The sequence below is a fragment of the Polyergus mexicanus genome, unplaced genomic scaffold, assembly GCF_030449975.1.
Source record: "Polyergus mexicanus isolate NDT 795.1 unplaced genomic scaffold, iyPolMexi1.0 SCAF_4, whole genome shotgun sequence".
Taxonomy (NCBI): Eukaryota; Metazoa; Arthropoda; class Insecta; order Hymenoptera; family Formicidae; genus Polyergus; species Polyergus mexicanus.
The window spans coordinates 12,576,656-12,593,506 of record NW_027223324.1 but is presented as its reverse complement, the minus strand read 5'-3'; the positions used below and the strand labels follow the sequence as shown (position 1 = coordinate 12,593,506).

The following is a 16,851-nucleotide window of genomic DNA, read 5'->3' as shown; positions in this document are numbered from 1 at the left end:
AAGCAGTGGTATCAACGCAGAGTACTTCGTAAATAAAAGAATATGCAAATTATGTAAAGAAACATACATTTATATATATGCAATATACATATAAAAAATAGAAGACTATTAAAATTGCACACACACGTATGTATATATATATATATATATATATATATATATATATATATATATATATATATATATATAATATATATATAATTTGCGAAGGTAATGCGCTTTACTCGAGTCTGCCAGGTAACATACCGTAACTGCGTTAGGATGTATTTTTAATATTTTCACTTGTTATTTGCGAGATATATAAACGTTAGAAATATGTAATATTAGTGTTATCGCGATGACGCCGATAATATCTAAACGTCAGAACGTTACAACACGAAATTATTTCGTAACGTTCATTTTATATTCCTTTCTTACATTCGGGAAACTGTTATATCGGGAGATCCTACTAATATATTTATAAATATTGCAAACGTTTCTATGGGCGCTCAAAATGTATCGGTGAAGTATACTCATTTTAGATTGTTCGATAACGTCGATTGAATGAGGCTACGCGTTGTGTACTTTGAAAAAAAAAAAATGAATATTTCCGCGTATAATTTTATACGACCCTTTTTTCTTCCCAATTTTGCCGTAAGCAACTCGCTCTTGAGGTTTATCCAAGCGTATTAGTAATACCCTGTATATATTCGTCCATAGGATAACGCTTCGCGTCGCGAGAAAAGCGATACGCGTTTCGCGCGCGATATTCCACGCTCTCTCGGCCTCTGTCATTCAATTATCTCGCATGGATGCTGCCTCGGTGTGGCGTTCGTCCCGGGTCCCGGGTCCCGGGGTGTCGGGAGCGCCGTAGCGCGCTTCTACAGCAGCGCGAATATAATTTATCATAAATTATGAAAATGTCGCACAAATATTCTCACGGCATTTGATTTAAATACGATTTATTATTTGACATTTATGCTCAACGATGGATTGCCAGGGGCAATCGAAGAGTTCGCTAATAAAGGCTATACGCATACACATCGGAGATAGTTTCTCCGTTGTGTGAAAATAACTTTGAATATCTTTTTTTTATATTATTAGTATTCTTTTAATACCTATACTTTGGTTGCGATAACGAAAGAAAGGAAAGTGATCCTATTCGGACAAGTTTGCATTTCAAACTTCCCTCGGAGATATTTCCTTTACCGACAAAAAGACCGTTCTCGGACCGGGCGTAAAAACGGCCAGACTATTTCGCCGTATTCGAAAGAAATAGTGCAGCGAGAGTACAAAGAGGGGAGCGTGAGCGTTTTCACTTAAAAAGTTTCGCTTAAGGAGGGTCTGGAGGATGTGGAAATCGGTAGGCGAAAGGTGGAAAGGCGATACTGTCAGAATTAGATTTTAGATGGGAGGGGGGGGGAGGGGGGGGGGGTACCGTTTTCCTGGCGGGGGAGAAGAAGAGACTTGACGAGACTGAAATAGCGTTATCGAAGGTGAGGGTAAATATATTTCGACGATACGTGGGGTCGTACAGATAACAACGCTTGCTCGAAAGTATCGTAGTTTTACGGAATCGACGGATAAGCAACTCCACGCATATACATGGTGTTATCGAATTACGCAGTCGCCATTCTTGGACCAACTCTTAGTAGCGTAACTTTAATCGGACGTCAGCTTTTTTTTTCGCGACACGTTTAACTAAATCGGCATGTAAATTCTGTTATAGTAAATAGTAATCTTGAGATTAAATAAAAAGTAAGATGTTTCTTTGTCTCGAAAGTTCAATTTACAAGAAATTGTTCGCTTTCGATGGCTTGTTACTTAAAAACTATTGATGTCTCAATATTTTTATTTATAAAGAACAGACTCTAAATCGATTAACGAATTCGTTTTCAACGTTTCGCGAATGATACTTTAGTATCATCCTGTACAAACAACTGCACATATATGCATACGTAGCCGAATGTATTGGTAAACCGCCGGTGAAAACCTCGAGGAAGCTGTTAAGCTCCTGATCTCCTTTTCGCCCGACTAAGTGGATACACCTGGCCGAATGGGCTCGTTTCGGATACAGCAGACCTTTTAAGTTAAGCTCTACCTACAGCTTCATTGTGGCAGAGGAAGGCTAAAGGAGAGGTAGAGAAGCGAGTAGAGATGAGGTCGGTGTGAAAGGGGAAAATGGACGAGATGTCGGGGGACATGGTACACGAAAATCTACTATACCAACAAAAACCGCGCGTGACTCTTTCTGAAGTTACGGCGTTTTAAAACGGCGACTCTGAAAGATCGGTAAAAAATTCTGAAGGAAAGAAATCCACTCTCGGCAAATGCCACGATGTCGCGTAAAACACTCGAAACCTCATTGTCGACTCCGACTACTTAACTTCCAGCCGTGTATGCTTTGTCGTGTAACAAAGTAAAGTTTATAGACTCTTTGGATTTCGGGAGAATTTCTACATCAGATTTAGTTAACAATGCAATCGTCTGATAAATTCGTTTTATATGGTTGATAAAACTAATTTCTATCAAAAAATATATATATATATATGCATTCTCTAGAAATAATCAATTTGATTGTCAATGCTACCATAATTCTTGCGAGTAGGATACGCGGATTTAAATTGTCGTAATTCTGCGACGAATTGATACTCTGCCACAATATACTTCGCAATCTCGGATAACAAACCGGTAGAAAAGCATTTAAAAGCACGCGTACTCGGTCCAATTTGGTGCCGTTATAAACCCGCGGATATATTCAAACGTGACCGTAGGTTGGTTCGTAGTAAATCCATGGACAGATGCGACCCGGGTCACGAGGCGGCTCTAGATGAATCCATAGACAGATTTACTTTACGAGACAGCGAGATGCGTCCACCTGCGGCCACGTGCGTAACCTTCCTGCAGAAGATAGCTGTAAATGAAATTCCCGATTCCGCGTTAATTAAAGCACACCGCATAAAACGGTAACGCGATGCGTGACAAAGTATGCGTCTGAAGGATGGACATTGCTGGCTTTCATTTGTCACAAGATTTAATTGTGGCCTGCCAGGGAAAATTCCTGTATGCAGATCAGGTCGATCAGCATGACATAGCCAACTGCATGTAAACTGGTGTAAATTCGGTATCGTTTGCCTGTTGTTGTTGCGGAAAAAAAACACGTTGGTATATGTGTGGTGGGCATTCGGTCTGTTTTACATTCCCCATCCGATCTCGTTGCGCGAATAATAATCGACACGCCAAACAAAAGTATCGATAGTATAGCAATTTCAAGGTAGACAAAATGTTCATAAAATATGCGATCAAAATTTCCACATATGGGGAAAGTGCTATGAATGAAAAAAAAAAAAAACTATCTGCAAATAAATTTCGGAAAATTGGAAGAAAAGTTATTGTCGCGTTATAAAGTCTCCGAGTTTCAGTCTGTGGCCCAATTAGCAAATTATCCATAATAAATATATTAAATTCACATTTAGAAAAAAGAATTAAACTCGTAATCGTATGATTTCAATGCGCATCAAGCTCCTTTAGAAAAAGTATAAATTAAATTTTATAAAAGAGAAACTAAACGCTCGTATTTTTCGAAAATAGAAATTTGAGCGTAGAGATAAAGGAAACGATGACTTGTCTTTTATAATCCAACTTTTATAGTCTTCTATAATCTTTTACATTTAATCGATATTGTAAGTTAGTGAAAAATCGACGCCTCTGGTTAAACAAAAACAATCAATACTTAAATAAATTTATTATAAATTCATAATAATCTAAAATTTTGCAAAAACTAAAACGTTGTTCTGAGCAGAATTATGATACTGTCATAATAATCAACAATTAAAAGACATTTGCTTCATAAAAAAAAAAAAAAAAAAAAAAAAAAAAAAAAAAAAAAAAAAAACACTTGAAATCGAACATTTTTTATATCTAGTTAGCAACGTAATAACGATAATGATATGATTTGAATTCAGAGCCTTTCGACAAATTCAAACCAAAATATTACCAATGTAATCTTACAAATAAATTGCCTTGCGTTTGAATCAGAAAACGAAAATGTCATAAACTATTGATAATAAATATACCGTATCATACATGCAAAAATATTGCATTGCATACAGGATAGTTCGCGAGATACTTTGAGGTGCAAATCAAGCAAGCATGACTTAATTTGTAATAGTATCCCGCAGCACTGGCACCTCGTTAACAATTGACGCGTTTCCCTGAAGAACCAATTGGCGGTTCTGTGGCATACTTCGACGAACTTCGACGCGACCGCAATCAAGCCTAGGGCATGTACATGTGTCGACTGCAATAGAAACGAATGACCCATGCAACAGAGAAACGTGTGACCCACATTTATCTCTATACACTAAAGCCTGCATCGATTTCGCCAACTCTTCGCACAACGCGAAACAATAGTTAGTGATCTTTAAAACCAATTTCAAAATAATTAAAGAATATGTAAGCTTGCAGTTTGTACGAAAATTTTGATAATATCTCTGTATACACATTATTTTTTTAAAATCGTCTCTTTCTAATAGTTTGATATCTAATTTCATCATTAAGTAATAAATTAGTTCATTTCAATCTCTATTAACGTGTTACAAGCCCAACTATATTACATATCTCGTACAATTTAAGTGAAGCGATACGTTCCAGAGCTGAAGTTACAAGACAATAACGAAAATGAATATCATCTGTACATAAAGTCGTAAGTAGGGCGTAGAATGAATTAATTTCAACTTTACATGTCCTGTCCAGAAGAGCCCGGCAAAAGTCGATGTCATCTCTACACGCTGCCGTGGAAACTTACGTATCTAAGCGCATTTATTATACGTATGGTATATGCATACTTGTCAAATACCGGGTATTTCTTACGATCATTTATGCGAGCGGTTGCATCTTCGTCTTAAATTCACGAAAGAGATTCTAAAGATTTATAAATTAGATTTATGAGAGTTAGTAGAGATTTAGAATTTTCTCGAAATATTATGTGAGATATGTGTTTGCATAATTATTAAAATATTAATAAGTAATGTATAAATGTGATTGATAATTATTAATAATTATTAATAATCAGCCATTTGTTATTAATAATTATTATTCATTGTTTAACTCAATAATTATTACTAATTATTGGTAATAATCTATTATTAATTATTATTATTATTATTATTATTATATCAAAAATAAAGAAACAAAAGATAAGTTTAGCAAGCAAGTTTAAAAATACAGGAAAATACTGAAATGTTATATCCAAGAAGAATAGTAAATGATGAATAAAATGTTTTTGAAATATGGCAAATGTGTGCAGCGTTTAGTGTTTAATTCAGTTTTCGCTTTCGGATTCATGTGCACCTCCACAGATAGGGTTAGATATATTATAAATGATTACGCTGAGAAACAGGAAATTGCTATAACGTTGCAACGAAATCCTATTGCCAGGGTGCGCGTCTTTGCTTTAAGCTGAGTCCTGAGGTTTGGCGGTGGGATTTGCATAAGGGCGAGGGTGGATGTAACGCCGTACAATTTTCGTTTCATCGTGGATGTTTACGTATTCTATAATTCCGCCTAGAAACTTCCTCCGTGTGAAATTATGATCAGCTGCAGGCTTGGATTCACTAGCGGTATTTTGTATAAAAATATTCATATAGAAGCGAGCATAAAATATGTTTAATTCTAAATTCTACACGTTCGAGAGTGACAGTAACTTTAAAATTTTTCAATTACTTAATCTTCTATCTTTATATATACTATACACACATTTAACACATCTTTAAATTAAATACACTCCTTTATATGAACCTAGAAATAAAAAATATTCAAAAAACATTCATGATTATGCTGAAAATGAGTTGAAAAAACATTGATATAAAAAAGTCTTACTAAATTTAAAACAACTTGTACAATACTACCGCAAAATTAAGCTCTGTTAAAATCATCTAATTTACATCTCATCTCTGCTTCGACTGCTTCTCAACATTGTGTAATAATCTCGCACCCACAGAAAAGATTTCCGGATCTAATGCTATTACTCTTCAATCTATCATAAAATAGGATCGATATAGCGACAATCATAATTATTATTGAAAAAGGAATATTTTAATCTTAAATGGAAAATTCTTAAATCTAGAATTGTGGCGCTAACATCAAGTTATTCTAAATGCAAGAATATATAAGCTTAGATTTGTATATGTTACTCTTGCCTCAAGATAGTAAGACGATCTTATTTAATTCGAGAGAGAAGAAAAGGAATTATTGATTTAATTTTAAAATTGTTTTATTTTTATACCGCATAAGGTTGTGATACGATTAAATATGTCAAGAATATTTTTTGTCTCGTTATCGGAAATCCTTTCTGAGAGTGCGTATACATATATTGAATTATTCTAGAAGACGCGTCTATGTATGTGTTGTACTGTATCGACTGGCGTTCTACTAACGAACGGACAAGTATCCAATTCCATTACGCGTAGAATTTCCAATATCTACCGGGATATTGAATACATATGTTGATCGAGTAAGTTGTGCTAAATATACTTACTGAAAGCACTGGAAACTAGGTTGGCATTTGGGTTGGTAGATAATAAACGACCGTCTAAACTGCATAAACCTGCGTAAACTGCACCACTGACTATTTGATCATATGAAATTGTTATTATCGTCCAGGGAAAATGCTTGTTATAACTTAGACAATGTGACAACAATGGCAATGCTGTGTTAAGCGAATACTATGTCCGATAGGACATAGATACGACTGATATAGCACGAGTTTACGATCAAAGAGATACAAACACTCGCACACTTATTAATTCATATTACGCGTTAAGATGATCACATATTTGTACATAAAAGATATTATTAATCGTCTCTCAGATTATTTTAAAATTAATTAAATTAATCAGGCATATATTTTTATTTCACATAATTTTAAAATGGAATAAAAATTTAAAGAAAAAAAATTTTGTAGTATTATCGTCAATACATATAAGTAAATATTTTATTACTCCAAATATTAAAAAATATATAATTTACAAAAATATTTAATTTGATAAAAATATCAAATTTTACAAATTTTAATCTTCTCCAATTATGTCTGAATCATTTTACACACTTCATACTATAGCAATTTTTATCTTACATAAGCTTTCTAATATTCGTATAATTAATCGCATTGAACTTTTCGAAGCATGGCGTGAAAAATATCGGTATCTCGTTTAGCGCGTTTTAATTTAAACTCGCCAATGTTCTTTCAACGATCGACCAGATAATTAAAAAAGCTTAACGTTTCTTTTCTCTCTTTTCCATGCGCTGCGATCTCTCGCGAGCTCTACGTTATATTAAAAAAGAAAAAAAAATAATAATAATTAAAAATTTGACCCGCTCGGATGGATTATAGATGAACAAAACATCTTCGTCAATTAATTACAAGCGCCGACAAGCTGACGTAAAAAAAAAAGCTTATGCATCAGATAGTTCGTCAACGTGTCGTTCGTCCAAAAAAAAAAAAAAGCAATATATCGCGGAGATGGCTGCAAACTGACAAGGAAGATGCAAAACTAAGTACGTTAAAATTAATGGTCGGCGAAACTTCATCTTCTGGTACGTCGGAAAATATGCGTAACAAAACCGTATGCGCGGCTGCATCCTTACTCATCGCCGCGTGAAGCTAGCTATACATTAATATCGTGTAATTTATTAAACTGTAACTCGGAAAATATATTTTATCTCGTACGCGCGCGATATTGTCCGGGTGATTATATCAAGAAATTTCCGATACCGCTACCCAAACAATAAAACAAATGTAATCTGAAGCGTTAAAAATTATATCCCAATTCAATTTTGTTATCAAGCTGCATTCTTTCCCCCGGTCAACATTTAAAAAACATCGCCGGCCGGTTTCTTTCTCCGAAAATTCGATTTATGCCTATAAAATATGACGTGACATCATGAACTATCAAATATTTTATTCTGCTTCTTCTTCGAGAAAAATGTTATAATAAAATATCTTTTCCTCTTTTTCAAAGAGAATAGAGATGCGACTATGCGAAATTTCATCAGAGTACCAACCACATTATTTTATTGTTCATATTTGTACGACTGTGCTTGACAATTCAATGATACTGTCTCAATGAGAAAGACTCGATACTTGTGCAAACTCGAACCAATTTTCAAAATCACGTACAATAATAATATTTTACCTCTGCGATAAAGAAAATATTTAATAAAAATTATTAACGAGTACAAAATCTTACTAATCGATTACGTCGATCGTTTTCCATATGTTTCCAAATATTATCGTTTCGCATTTGTCTCTTAAACACTTGAGTCACTTAGAGCTAAAATTTATCTCATGCATGAACAATTCGCCCTGCTCGCCTATTCGAGGACTAACAATGCAGATGTTACTATTGTCAAGTGAACTGCATGTAGTAACGATGTCTAGTTACAGCATTCTCGACATGAGTCGATTTCACTATCTGCGTATTTCCCGACAACTACCGATAACGCTTTCTCGGAATGTATTAGATCCAATGTGTACTGTATTTGACGAATGCACGCTTGCTACATTATATAGCATGTTCCACTACTGCATTATATCTTAACAGCAAAATCTTCACCCAGAATAAAATCGATTTCTCGTTGATAGAAACATCCAGAAAGAAATTCGAGTTATAAAAAAAATTATACGTCTAAAACTTGTGAAGAAATATTGTTTTCTTGTATGTATAATTTGCGAACAAAAATTGATAAAAAAAGTGGTGCGAGTAAAATTATTATACAAGTTCGACCCGTAGATTCTTTGCACAGAACAGAATGAAATTTTCGTATAAACGTAAACGATCGATGAGAGCAATACATTCATTGATAATTTGTTTTCCGTCTTCAATCGGTGCGCACAACTACGAAATACAAGGCAATGCAAATAGCGCAATCTATGTAAATGCGTGAGAACAATGTTATGCGTATTTCCATTCGCTGTACTATTTGCACATTGCCAGGTAACCACCAATGGACGCTTTCTCCAAATTGTTCTCGACGTAGCAATTACGCAATGCCAAACATCACATTTATATTGTAATTTTCTGCCTATGCACGCAATGGTACAATAAAAAATACAATACGTGTTTGCATTGAAAGAGTCTATTTCGTCATTAAATTTTATTTATAATAAACGCTTAAAATTTTTCAATACTGGATTTTTAGGAAAACCATTATAAAAAACATATATATAATATAAAAGCATAATTATTCTTTATGGAAAAAATAAGAGAGATTATTTATTAGATGTAATTTTCGAATATATAAAGCAACAATACTCAAATATATATATATATATATATATATATATATATATATATATATATATATATATATATGATATATAAACATTATGACATGTAATATTGTAGCATTATATATAACTTAGGAATCAAGTGAGATTGGCGTGCTGTGTACAAGCTCAAATCGTTGGAAACGTGTCCCAAAAGATCCATCAAGTACCCAACGGCCGCGAAATGGCTCTCGACCAATCTACTGCTGAAATCAGGAAACTCGGAGGAGAAGAACAAGCGAAGGGTAAAATCTCTTCTTTCTCACAACTATACATGAATATATTGCAATAATGGAAATACATAATAATATATTGGCACACAATCTATCTCCTAGATCTTTCTCTCTCTCTCTCTCTCTCTTTGAATATATATACAATAAAATATGATTATCTTTTAGTTATATTTACCTATATATTTCAAGTATTTTTAATCTTCAGTCGAACTATGTAGAAATTTATTTTTTTGAAATTTTCTCACGATATATCGTACGCATTCTACACAACTATCTTTTTAATAATGTCATGTCGATGCAAGTCTTTTCAACGTTATAAAAAGTTTTTTCTTCTAAAAATATAAAATTAAAAAAAAAAATGTAATTAAAATGTGATATCTTCTAACTCAACAATTGTACAAACAACTGTAAAAACAAAAACTAAATGGTTTCTTTTTTACGGAATATCGAGTTATGCTCTCATATTCCAAAGAAAGATCATACATGCTCGATTTATGTCACAAAAATGTTCCACCTGTCTGTAATTTAATATGCAATTATGTATTTTGGTCGTTATATTTTTTTTGTTGCAAAATTTTTTTCTTCTTTTCTTTCTGTATTTGTAATTAAAATATTTATTATATTATAATAGTATACTATTATTATCTTTATAAAAATTATTATTGTACAATTCAAGAATATTGATCAATGAGAAAGTAGCGCAAAGTTTATGTTTGACAGAAATGCGTACGTGTATTAAAAACGATCAAAAGGAATTAAGTACATTTTATACATGGGCCAAAAAAATATTGTCGTTAAAGTCGATTCTATAATTTACTGGACGTAATATTCGTCCATGTAAAGAGCCAAAAGAAAATGCCTCGGCGCACAGCAAATGGGCATGGCAATACGAAATGGGAATAATACCCTGTCGTGAGAATTCGATGCCAGCGGCAGCGCTGCATTCAATAGCATGATTCACCCGGTGCTCCCAATTCTACAGATTCTGCTAGCGATTGTGGGAGCCGTAAAAATGTAAAATACCGGAAACAGCGAATGCTTGTGAATGACGGAAAAGAGAAGTCTCGAGGCTAGGAATAACAGAGACGCGCTAATGATTATTACTCGCATGCAAGTAGAACTATATAATAATTAATGTAATTTGTTAAATACATAGTTTTTACATAAACAAAAACATGTAATTTTTATATATAAATATATAAAACTAATATAAAGATAAATGAACGTAATATAAATAAATATTATATCATATAAAATAATCATAATTTTTGATATTTAAAGAGCCGTATAATATAATTTTATTTTTTTGGAATTTCGTATTGATATCGCTTTACGTTCAATATAACAATGCAAATAGACACACATTTATAATCTCTTCTCCAGGCTTTCCGCAATTAGATGCTGCGCGTCCCTTACACTAGCATGTCTCTGTGAAACACAGAGAGAAGAAAGATTCGACTTGTACACGTTTACCTCTGCAAGAACAGCCCTATACCTTCTGACACACATTTCTCTACGCGACCCGCAGTTTTCCTTTTACCTTCGCCTTTATCTCCGGACCATTCCGCTGGTCCTATTTTATCTAGAGATATCAAATGACCCCCTAGACACCTTCGTTCTCTCTTACTCATCTCCAGCCACATTTGTATCTGTCTCGCGTTCCGGCTATTCCGAATCGCCCCTATTATACGTGCTAAAATCTGCGCACGCGTTTACTCGCGTTCATGTAACAATGTTACATTTATTAATGTTGCGATTTACTAATTACTAGCGTCAGGATGAGAGACGTCGTAACACTGATTAAAAATTCAAGATATCATACACCTGAGACATCATCCCGCACAGTTAATATTTTAAACGATTGTTTTTGTAAATCAGTCTTATAGCTAATGTCTGTCATAAAATAAAGCGTCAACTTGCTAATTAAATTTTAAGATAGTAAACTGTTTTCGCGTAATGTAAACAGCGTTTATCCAATTTAATAACCGACAATGTCGAAATATGTCTTTTTGCTCTTTGACTTTGTGCATCGAGATAGTAAGAGTTATACTTTTTGTCCTGTAAAATACATGCATTAAAACTCCATCTTGGGTAGATCAGAAGATCTGCAGAAGAGCTCCATATTTCGTTCGAACGAGATCGCGAGGCTGCTCTAAAGAGGGATACACCAATATATCTACTTCCACTCTGCTATAGCAGATTACAATAGTCATTCGCTTTCGTTTCTATTCCCTTAAAAACGGCCGAGCGGCTCGTTTCGAGCAGGACACTAGAAATTGTACGAGCGCGAATAACTACAGCGGATATAAAGAATGCGTTATACGGGAGTCAACATTTACGAGTCTACCCGTTATCGTCCTTCGTCGTGACTTCCTGCCACCACGGTAAACCCTATCTAAAAAAAGAGACCTCGACGTGTTCGCCAGCACGTCCTCGCTCCTTTCGTTCCCGCGTCCTACTTTGAGATCAGGAATTTTCTATTTCCTTGGATATCGCAAGATCAACGCGAATTCTTGGCATTGATGCCGAGAGAAAAAGGATGCTCTGGATTCTTAAATTGTCTTTATCAATCTTTCAGTAGGTGAGGCACGTGAGAAATTGACATCGAAATAACGATCAATGGCGGTGAGCGAAAAGCATGCGTTGAATTTGAATGCTGGACTCATCAAAAATCATTTTCGACGATCGACTTTTTACATGTACACTACTCGCAGTAATTAGATGCTTGCTATACAAGCGTTTCTCTAAACTAATGGCGGATTAAGTGCTCGAGAAAAGCAGAAGAAAAACATTCTTTCTCGGGTGATGAATTGTACGTAAATATTCCGAAGGTAACTTGAGAACTTTTTTTTTTTTCTTGAACACTCTATCGAATATTTTAAATATTTATGAGAAACTTGCACGGTACTCTCTTATTGACTGATATTTCGGTTTAAAATCTATCTATGAATACACACTAACTGAATTATATATTTGCGATTTTACAGAGAAAGTACACAAGTGTACTATAAGAGGACGTGCGAACTTTATATTATATGTATATTCTACTAAACTTTATCACAAAAAACATAATATTAACGAATATTCGAAGATAATAATACTCAATAATAGCTCAATCATATGTTTTAATGTGAACAAGAAAGAGAAGGAAAAATGATATATTCTTTTTTTATAAAAGATAAATTGTATTTATGAATAAATCAAAGTATAAATCAACTTCCCCTTTTCCTTCTCTTTATGTTATAAAATCTCACCTAAAGAGAAAAAATTTAGCAATTCACACAAACAATATTTTCGGGAAAACAACAACCACAATTTACCTGTATAAATTTCAACGTTACCTATATTGATAAAAATAGTCTGCCAACAATCAAGCTTAACGAAGACGTAAAATAAACTAAAACCAATGTCTATAAAAACATGGTACGTGGATTCAATTAACGGTAAAATTTATAAAAACTAAAATAAGCTTTCTATTTTAAAAGAACATAATTTTCGAGTTATTATTATTTCATACTTGTCCATCATTAATCCTTTTTACCACGATAATTTTCAGTTTTAATTTTGTAGGCCTATTTTTAAGAATGGATTGATTAATCTTTCCGATTTTTGCAATATTCTAAGGTAATGAAATGTCAATTGGGAAAGGAATGAGCACACAAAATCAGTGGCGGAAAAAACGGCAGGACTCCACGTGTCTCCGGCACTCTCAATGTCTCTTCGAGTACTTTTTCCAGCGTCTCTCATTTCTCTCTCTCTCTCTCTCTCTTCCTCTTTCCTTCTTCTCTAACAAGAAGAGACATTTGGTGCAGACCATTACCCCAGTCCTGGGTGCCATCGGCCATCAGCAGCGCGTTAAAGCCGCTGCAATTACAAACTCCGACAGTCTCATCCCCTTTATTCCATCCTGTACTCCTTCGTCCTCCTCTCACCACCCATCCCCACGTTCCTTCCACTCTTTCTCTCATTTTCCCTTTTCGATCCCTCGCTCGCTTCTCTCGCTTTGCCCGCGCTACGTCGCCGCTCACCGGCCCCATTTACATTTGCCCACTACTCTCGTAAAAGTAACTTTGTAACCCGTGCGGGCAGTAGTATCCGAGCCAGGATTCTGTCCTCTATTCCAGGGAAATTACATGTCGGTCGGCACCGCAGGCTCGAAAGAAGATTTCCCTTATCAAGCGCTGCTTCCTTCTATCATCCCGACTCGTTCTCCACCGCATACTGAATGTCCACTTACACCCAGCAATCAACCCCTTCCGCGTACAATGACACGCACATAAGTAACATGCAAAATTCCTAATATGCTTTTTGGACAGATTGCTAATTTTATGTCTCACGTAGAGTTAATGTCTTTTATGAATGACAATGTTATCCGGTGTTGCGGATAAAAGCGAAAAATATATGCAACAGCACGAAAGATTCGAACAACGCCATAATGGAGTACAATATATTCTTGTACGATTTTGTGTTAACGATAAAATTATCCTTCTTTATTTCTTTCAATTCTCAAATATTAAAATGTAAAGAAATATAATATTATATAATATAAAAATATATTAAATAATTTTACATGTTTCTTTCAACAGTCATAACTATATTATTATAACTAATTATTGACATCTAAAAAATGCAATATTAAATTTGTTTAATAATATATAAATTATTAAAACAATTATTTCTTGCAAAAATATGTTCCATTGTGGGATGTATTTCGAATCTTATCTTTCTAACTAATCGATTATATCGATTTTCGATATGCTTGAAACCGCGTTGGGTATTTCAAAATATCAAAAAAATATAGAAACACACACAGATACACACACGGTAATACTTAAATGAGCGAAGAAGTTTGAACATTGCAGCGCATTAGGCAGAGTGCTCCGTGAAAATCGTTCGAAAAGTATTGGAATGGCTGCATGATCACAATGTTTACTCGTACCTCTTGAATGCGACGTATCAACCACTCTGGAAAGTTGGAAATTTCTGGTATTTGGTGAAATTGTCGCATCGCAAATGTCGACCCATCGTTACTCTATGGCCGCTTAGAGCGATTAAATCATCGCATGCAAATGCCGGCACCAAACTGATGTCAGATTTTTCAGATCAATTTATAGAGTACTTAATCGAGGATGAGTATGTGTAGAATCGATGATGACGCGCGTAATAAATCGTTTACATATGTGAACGAAACAACACGTTTTCAAATAAACTCTAACTCTTTTGTCAAAAAACTTTCCAAAGCAGTGTATAGACTCTCATAAGATATATGTACAAAAATAATTGGCCAAATATTAAACTGATGAAGAATGTTGTGAACGATGTAGACACTGTTATTTAATTAACAAGATAAACATTATCATATTTATGCTTTTTTAATATTTGTTTCATATAATTTATATAATGCCTTTCTGATAAAAATCTAATTCAAATTAAAAACACGTGATCTGTAACTCGCATTTATTTTCACGGTATAAACGCATTTTGTTTTTAAATACAATATTTAAATCTCTGATAGATCGAAATGCTACGAACTAAAAATTTGTATTGTATTTGTGCATGCCAGACACGTTCATATCACAAATTCATCCATGAAATGAACCACGATATTTTTCCCGAAGACAGGTAATGATTGTTATTCCGTCCGAGAAGATTTTCTTTATAATCGATGATTTATCTATAGATTCCCACGAGGTCAAGTCGATAACCGTTTTTACTTTTTGTGCTTCTTTCGCGCCAATATCCCATGATAGCCACGATTACCGTTTCATCGAGCACGGCGGAAATCTCTCTAAGTCCGGCGGCTCAAGCATTTAACCTCCGCGATAATGGTAACGGTGTCAGTGTGATCGGCGATTCGATATAGTATATCGAAAACTCCCGGGTTATGTACAGAGATCATTGGCGGTTCGATCGCTCGGCTAGGTTCAGCAAGTAATACGGTGATACCGCAGGGATTAGAAACAGAGAGCTACAAATTTATCGTAGTCGAAAACATTCGTATTCTCAACGAACTAGAGACTTAGCGTACATTCATATACACGTGTTTATTTTACGAAGCACCATGCATATTATATACATAAATGTAAACCATAATCTTCTTTTACTGAAAATATCGGATGTAATCAGTTCGTTTTGCAATATCAATGCTGAAAAAAAAAATATCGGAGAGAAAATATTTGAAAAAAAGTGATAATGTTAAAATATGGCTTACGCATTCTGCGAGAATGTTAAGAGAAAAGAAAACTTGGATTGTGCTATCCTTTGGAATGTGAAAATACATTAATGAAAAAATTCATGTGAAAAAAATATAACAAATAAATGCCATATTATATAATATAATAAAATAATATAGCGCTTGTGACATGTATAGGATACGTGCAAAAAGATATTATCTGATCTTTCACCTTATCTCGTGAGAATTGCATCTTTGCGCCTCCGTAACCTCGGCACGCGAATCGAATCTAAGAAAACCGACTAGCGACTAAAACTCATGAAACTGCCGGCAAAGTTTTAGTTGGATTAGTAACTTAGTGCGTGCTTATTGTCTTAACGAGTATCTATAATATTTCCGAGAACGTGACCTCTTCGTGGTTGTTCCAAGAATGAGGGTAAACCACATGCGCTGGCTACTTCGCTAATTGCATTAAATGTTCAAGCAAGCGAAACTCTATACAAGATAACAATTATTTTTTTATAGCCCCGATATATGTACTATTTTGTGCCATTATCTGACAAGCGATCATGAGCTATAAATGATTAACACAAATATATATGGAGAACGGTCAAAAATTTTATCGCGCAAAAAAGTCATGAAGAAAGAGGAGAAACTTCTTCTTCAGCAAGAACATTTGTCTTTTATGTATTTCTGATTTTGTCAAAAAGTATGTTAAGATACGTGCGAAATAATTGTAATATAAAAAATTATAATAGATAAAAAACAAATTCAGATTTAACAAAGAGCATGATTATAAAAAAAAGAAAAAGCTTTGCTAGGTAGTAGTTAGTGAGTCGGCCGGTAGCAAGGACACTTGGTGAAATCGTAGAATACCGGCTTACGCTGTCAGACGACGCAAGCGCGCTCGCGCCTCTTATCGAGTTCGAGAGCAAAAGCGACGACTGCCGGTGGTGGTGGCGAGGACAGTGATGGTAGTAGTAGTGGCAGTTATATATCTGTATACAGGTTTGATATATATATATATATAGAGGGGGGGGGAAGAGGCAGACAGAGAGAGAGAGAGAGACGGAATATACGTGCGGCAGAAGAGGATGAAATGATTGTAGGTGGTGGCACACAGCCGAGTATCGGAAGAT

The 16,851-nt window shown here is 34.5% G+C and overlaps 1 protein-coding gene across 2 annotated transcripts in view; it reads right to left on the bottom strand.

Annotated features, from left to right (window-relative positions):
- Positions 1 to 16,851, bottom strand: part of Timeout (circadian regulator timeout) — a 91,953-nt gene that overhangs the window by 38,353 nt on the left and 36,749 nt on the right. The window lies entirely within an intron of this gene.